The following is a 6,766-nucleotide window of genomic DNA, read 5'->3' as shown; positions in this document are numbered from 1 at the left end:
GAGCTACCTCTCCTCTGGTCGGCGGTGCAGGAGAGAGGGCCGGACGGGCGGGAAGGCTGGAGGGCCAGAGGTAGGGGACGGGAGGGGCGGAGGTACTGGACGGCGGGACGGGCGGAGCTAGGGGAAGCGTGGAGGGGCGGAGGGCGCGCCGGGGGGGGCGGGCGGCGGCGGCAGTAACCCTAGCTTTGTGCGGGAGCGGGGGCTGGGAGCGCTGGCTGCTTCGTTGGCTGGGGCCGCACGAGCGTGCGGCGGTGCGAGGCTGAGAGGTGCGAGCTCTAGGTAGGAATTGGTGACGCGGACGACTGATTGGAAGGGATCGTGCCAGCCAGCTTCGTGCTCAACGAAATCCCACAAACAGGGGAAGCGGAGCACGTCCCCAGTTACGGCCCTCTTAAACATAGCGAATGGGACGGCCGAGGGAGAGGAAAGGAGCTCACCGAAGAAACCCAGCGAACGACGGCGGCGGGCGGCGGGCGGCGCTCTGTGCTCGACGATGTTAACTCGCGTCGGCGTTCTGTGCTCGTTCTATGGTGGTGTGTAGCTCAAGTCCAACTTCTCTTTCGGTCCTACTAGTTGGACCGGGCTGGCCGGCCCGGGATAGGCCATTCCGCCTTGTCAGCCAAAAAACAAAAAAAAACAGAGGGGAGAAAAAGCACGCACGCAGGCTAAAAAAAGAAAGAGAAACGCTAATTCCTACCTTCCTTTAGGGTGTGTTTGGTTCGAGTCACGGGCTGGAATGTCATGGATCGGACCCGTTCCTGGGCCCTGTTCCTACGTTTGGTATGTAACTGGAACCAGAACGACATCGTTCCCACCGAGCGAATATTCGGTCTATATCCGGAACATGCCGATACCTCCAAATCGGAGGAACGACGCGGAACGGCTCTTGCTCACCCCTCACGTCTCCCTCGGCGGCCCGCTTATCTCCCTCTCTCGCCTCTCTCTCTCTCTCTCATCCGACAGGAACAGGCAGGCGGCGGCGGCAGGAGGTGAGCGGCGGCAGCGGGAACCGGCAGGCGGCAGAGCTGGAAGAAGGCGAGCGGCAGCAGGCGGTGCCTGCTCTGCTTGTACTTGTCCCTGCCTCCGCACCCACCATCGGCGCACCAGGCAGTCGCCCCCTCCTCCTACGCCTTGAGTTCTTGGCTGCTGGACCACTTCCTCGGCCGCAGATCGGGCCATGAGCCGCAAGCTTCGCCCTTCACCAGAAGATCTGCTCTTCCATGCCCAGTTCGAGCCTCTCCTTCTGTTTTTTCCCTCAGATCGGAAAGAGCGGCGTGATGCAAGCATCAGCAAAGGCAAGCAACATCGTGGCTTTTTGGTTGTGCGCAATTAGTGGCGACTGGTGAAAATTGGCTGATGTTATATGTATGCATCGTGATTGTTCGTAAAGAGGATTTCTTTGTGACTTAGACAAACTCAATCACATATTGTAGTTCCCTCTGTTCAGACTAGATGATATATATGTTTTCTGTTTAGCACTCCAATCCGACAGTATTTGTTGTGAATTTGTTTGTTGCTTAGTAGAGTACTGGTAGTAGTTTAGTTTCCAAAAGAAAATCAGAGTTTAACTGGTATGCAAGAGGTGAGCTGTATCAAATTCATCTCATTTTATCTCTTCAACCAAACACTGAACTAGAACCATTCCATTCCATCAAACTGCACTCTACTAAACACAGGGACGGAACCAACCCATTACATTGGAATGGAACCATGACATTCCATTCCACTTCGTTCCTGAACCAAACACACGTAGGGCATCGCCAATGCTCCAGCGTGGGCAGGCGGCCCAGCTATCCACGCAGGATGCAGCAGGAGAGAGAAGAAAAGATGGATGCTTGCAGAACGAATCGGTCTCTTACAGAAGAGGCCGGTGCTTCACCAGAAAGAAGGAGAAAAGAAGAGGATAGCAGCAAAAGCGTGGAAAACTAGTGCAGTCATTGGTTTAGAGAAAGAGAAAGATAGGAGGAGAGAGAGTGCATGAGGGACCACACCGTTGGGTAAAACTAGTGCTCTAATTTTTTTGTTCCGACATGGATCATGGAGAAACGGTATAGTGATGCTACCATTGTTCATGCCCTTAGACGCCGGCGAGGCGATGATCTCCACCTTGTCTGTCTGCTGTTTCACTGGCTAGTGGAGGGGGTGAGCTCCCATTTCTCTTTCAATTGGTCCATGTTTAGTGTCTCGTCTTTGTCTAATAAAACATCAGCTTGGTGTGGTTGCTACTCTATTGAATAAGGTGGTTTTGATCTTTCCTCACCATGACGACATTCACTCTGAAGGCACCGCTGAGCTGATGGCATCGTCTGCTCACCGTCCGTTTGAAGCAGTGGGCTTTTATGCTTCCTGTGCAAGCGCCGGCAAGTGGGTTATATTGGTGTTGGTTCAAGGTTGGTGGCCTGACGGTGGCGGATCTGGTGTTCTTCCCCGACAACGACGGTAGGATGCGGCAAAATTAGATCCAGGTTGGCATTAAAACTGGATCCAGGTTGGCGACGGAACCTTCCTCAACTATGGCGCCACATCGCCAAGTGTCTATTTTGTAGGTCTGGATCCAGGCATGCGCTTGGATTTTGATTTGCTGGTATTCTGTCTATTCCCCCGGTGTGTGTCTCGGCGATCGATGGCGGTTTCAGATCTGGTTGGTCGTAGGGACATCAAGGGACTTATTTGTAATATATTCTTATTTAAGATTCTTTCTGCATAGTTTTTGGACACCCATAGTGCCCTAGTCTTTTCTAATAGTTTCAACATGTATGTGTAGTTGTACTTGTTGGGGAACGTAGCATGCAATTTCAAAACATACGCCCACGCAAGATCTATCTAGGAGATGCATAGCAACCCGAGGGGGAGAGTGTGTCCACGTACCCTCGTAGACCGAAAGCGGAAGAGTTTGACAACGCGGTTGATGTAGTCGAACTTCTTCGAGCTCCGACCGATCAAGTACCGAACGTACGGCACCTCCGAGTTCTGCACATGTTCAGCTCGATGACGTCCCTCGCCCTCTTGATCCAACAAGGTGTCGAGGAAGTAGATGAGTTTCATCAACACGACAACGTGGTGACGGTGATAGTGAAGTGATTCACGCAGGGCTTCGCCTAAGCACCGCGACAATATGACCGGGGGTGTAAACTGTGGAGGGGGGTGCCGCACACGGCTAACAGTTGTTCTTGTATGTTGTAGGCGCCCCCTGAAGGAAATATGCCCTAGAGGCAATAATAAAGTTATTATTTATTTCCTTAATTCATGATAAATGTTTATTATTCATGCTAGAATTGTATTAATCGGAAACTTAGTACATGTGTGAATACATAGACAAAACATATAGTCCCTAGTATGCCTCTACTTGACTAGCTCGTTAATCAAAGATGGTTGTGTTTCCTAACCATAGACATGTGTTGTCATTTGATGAACGGGATCACATCATTAGGAGAATGATGTGATGGACATGACCCATTCGTTAGCTTAGCATTATGATCGTGTTAGTTTCATTGCTACTACTTTCTTCATGAGTTATACAAGTTCCTCAGACTATGAGATTATGCAACTCCCGAATACCGGAGGAACACTTTATGTGCTACCAAATATCACAACGTAAATGGGTGATTATAAAGGTGCTCTATAGGTGTCTCCGAAGGTGTTTGTTGAGTTGGCATAGATCGAGATTAGGATTTGTCACTCTATGTTTCGAAGATGTATCTCTGGGCCCTCCCGGTAATACTCATCACTATAAGCCTTGCAAGCATTGTGACTAATGAGTTAGTTGCGGGGTGAAGTATTACAGAACGAGTAAAGAGACTTGCCGGTAATGAGATTGAACTAGGTATTGAGATACCGACGATCGAATCTCGGGCAAGTAACATGCCGATGACAAAGGGAACAACGTATGTTGTTATGCGGTTTGACCGATAAAGATCTTCGTAGAATATGTAGGAACCAATATGAGCATCCAGATTCCGCTATTGGTTATTGACCAGAGACGTGTCTCGGTCATGTCTACATAGTTCTCAAACCCGTAGGGTCCGCACGCTTAACGTCCGACGACGATTGGTATTATGAGTTTATGTGATATGTTGTACCGAAGATTGTTCGGAGTATCGGATGTGATCACGGACATGACGAGGAGTCTCGAAATGGTCGAGACATAAAGATTGATATATTGGACGACTATATTCGGACACTGGAAGTGTTCCGGAAAAGTTTCGGATAAAACCGGAGTGCCGGAGGGTTACCAGAACCCCTCGGGGAACTAATGGGCCTCGATGGGCCATAGTGGAGAGATAGAGGGGCCGACCAGGGCAGGCCACGCGCCCCCTTCCCCTGAGTTTGAATAGGACAAGGAAGGGGGCGGCGCCCCCTTGCCTTCCCTCTCTCCCTCTCCTTCCTCCCCCTCTCTTCCCAAGTTGGAAACCTACTAGGAATAGGATTCCTAGTAGGAATCCTACTTGGGGCGCGCCCTACAGGGTCCGCCCGGCCTCCCCCCTTGATCCTTTATATACGGGGGCAGGGGGCACCCTAGAACATACAAGTTGACAATTGTTTAGCTGTGTGCGGTTCCCCCCTCCACAGTTACACACCTCGGTCATATCGTCGTAGTGCCTAGGCGAAGCCCTGCGCCCGTAACTTCATCATCACCGTCACCACGCCGTCGTGCTGACCAAACTCTCCCTCGGCCTCAACTGGATCAAGAGTACGAGGGACGTCATCGAGCTGAACGTGTGCTGAATGTGGAGTTACTGTACGTTCGGTGCTTGGATCGTTAGATCGCGAAGACGTTCGACTACATCAACCGCGTTAACTAAATGCTTCCGCTTTCGGCCTACGAGGGTACGTGGACACACTCTCCCCTCTTGTTGCTATGCATCTCCTAGATAGATCTTGCGTGATCGTAGGATTTTTTTTTTGAAATTACCGCGTTCCCCAACAGTGGCATCCGACCCAGGTCTATGCGTAGATGTTATATGCATGAGTAGAACAGAAAGAGTTGTGGGCGATAATAGTCATACTGCTTACCAGCATGTCATACTTTGATTCGGCGGTATTGTTGGATGAAGCGGCTCAGACCGGCATTAAGCGTACGCTTATGCGAGACTGGTTCTACCGACCTGCTTTGCACATAGGTGGCTGGTGAGTGGCTGTTTCTCCAACTTTAGTTGAATTGAGTGTGGCTACGCCCGGTCCTTGTTGAAGGTTAAAACAACACACTTGACGAAAAATCGTTGTGGTTTTGATGCGTAGGTAAGAATGGTTCTTGCTAGAAGCCCGTAGCAGCCACATAAAACTTGCAACAACAAAGTAGAGGACGTCTAACTTGTTTTTGCAGGGCTTGTTGTGATGTAATTGAAGGAAATATGCCCTAGAGGCAATAATTAAGTTATTATTTATTTCCTTATTTCATGATAAATGTTTATTATTCATGCTAGAATTGTATTAACCGGAAACTTAGTACATGTGTGAATACATAGACAAACATAATGTCACTAGTATGCCTCTACTTGACTAGCTCGTTGAATCAAAGATGGTTAAGTTTCCTAGCCAAAGACATGAGTTGTCATTTGATTAATGGGATCACATCATTAGGATAATGATGTGATTGACTTGACCCATTCCGTTAGCTTAGCACTTGATCGTTTAGTATGTTGCTATTGCTTTCTTCACGACTTATACATATTCATATGACTATGAGATGATGCAACTCCCGAATACCAGAGGAACACTTTGTGTGCTACCAAACATCACAACGTAACTGGGTGATTATAAAGGTTCTCTATAGGTGTCTCTAAAGGTACTTGTTGAGTTGGCGTATTTTGAGATTAGGATTTGTCACTTCGATTGTCGGAGAGGTATCTCTGGGCCCTCTCGGTAATGCACATCACTATAAGCCTTGCAAGCAATGTGACTAATGAGTTAGTTGTGGGATGATGCATTACATAACGAGTAAAGAGACTTGCCGGTAACGAGATTGAACTAGGTATTGAGATACCGATGATCAAATCTCGGGCAAGTAACATACCGATGACAAAGGGAACAAAATATGTTGTTATGCGGTTTGACCGATAAAGATCTTCGTAGAATATGTAGGAGCCAATATGAGCATCTAGGTTCCACTATTGGTTATTGACCGGAAACGTGTCTCGGTCATGTCTACATAGTTCTCGAACCCGTAGGGTCCGCACACTTAAAGTTCGGTGACAAATTATATTATGAGTTATGTGTTTTGATGTACCGAAGGTAGTTCGGAGTCCCGGATGAGATCGGGGACATGACAAGGAGTCTCTAAATGGTCGAGATGTAAAGATCGATATATTGGACGACTATATTCGGACATCGGAAAGGTTCCGAGTGATTCGGGTATTTATCGGAGTACCGGAGAGTTACAGGAATTCGCTGGGGAGTATATGGGCCTTATTGAGCTTTAGGGGAAAGAGAGAGGGGAGGCTACGCGCCCCCCAAGGCCTAGTCCGAATTGGACTAGGGGAGGGGCTGCGCCCCCTCCTTCCTTCTCTTCTCTTTTCCCTTTCCTTGACTCCTACTCCTACTACATGGAAGGGGGGAATCCTACTCCTGGTGGAAGTAGGACTCCCCAAGGCGCGCCATAGAGAGGGTCGGTGTCGGTGTCAAAACCGGCGGATCTCGGGTAGGGGTTCCCGAACTGTGCGTCTAGGCGGATGGTAACAGGAGACAAGGGGCACGATGTTTTTACCCAGGTTCGGGCCCTCTCGATGGAGGTAAAACCCTACTCCTGCTTGATTAATATTGATGATAT

The 6,766-nt window shown here is 49.1% G+C and overlaps 1 protein-coding gene across 2 annotated transcripts in view; it reads right to left on the bottom strand.

The window, feature by feature from the left end:
* The window catches only part of LOC119365538 (protein AE7-like), a 4,039-nt gene extending 3,469 nt beyond the window's left edge, over positions 1-570 (bottom strand). Inside the window, exon 1 of one of the 2 annotated variants that reach the window (XM_037631179.1) lies at positions 438-570. The gene's annotated coding sequence lies outside the window, so the exon portion shown is untranslated. Of the gene's footprint in view, positions 1-7; positions 333-437 lie in introns of those variants that run through there. The other variant, XM_037631178.1, reaches the window with a different exon arrangement.
* Positions 571-6,766: the final 6,196 nt, after the last annotated feature.

The sequence above is a fragment of the Triticum dicoccoides genome, chromosome 2B (assembly GCF_002162155.2).
Source record: "Triticum dicoccoides isolate Atlit2015 ecotype Zavitan chromosome 2B, WEW_v2.0, whole genome shotgun sequence".
Lineage (NCBI taxonomy): Eukaryota > Viridiplantae > Streptophyta > Magnoliopsida > Poales > Poaceae > Triticum > Triticum dicoccoides.
This window is presented reverse-complemented; position numbering and strand designations above follow the sequence as displayed.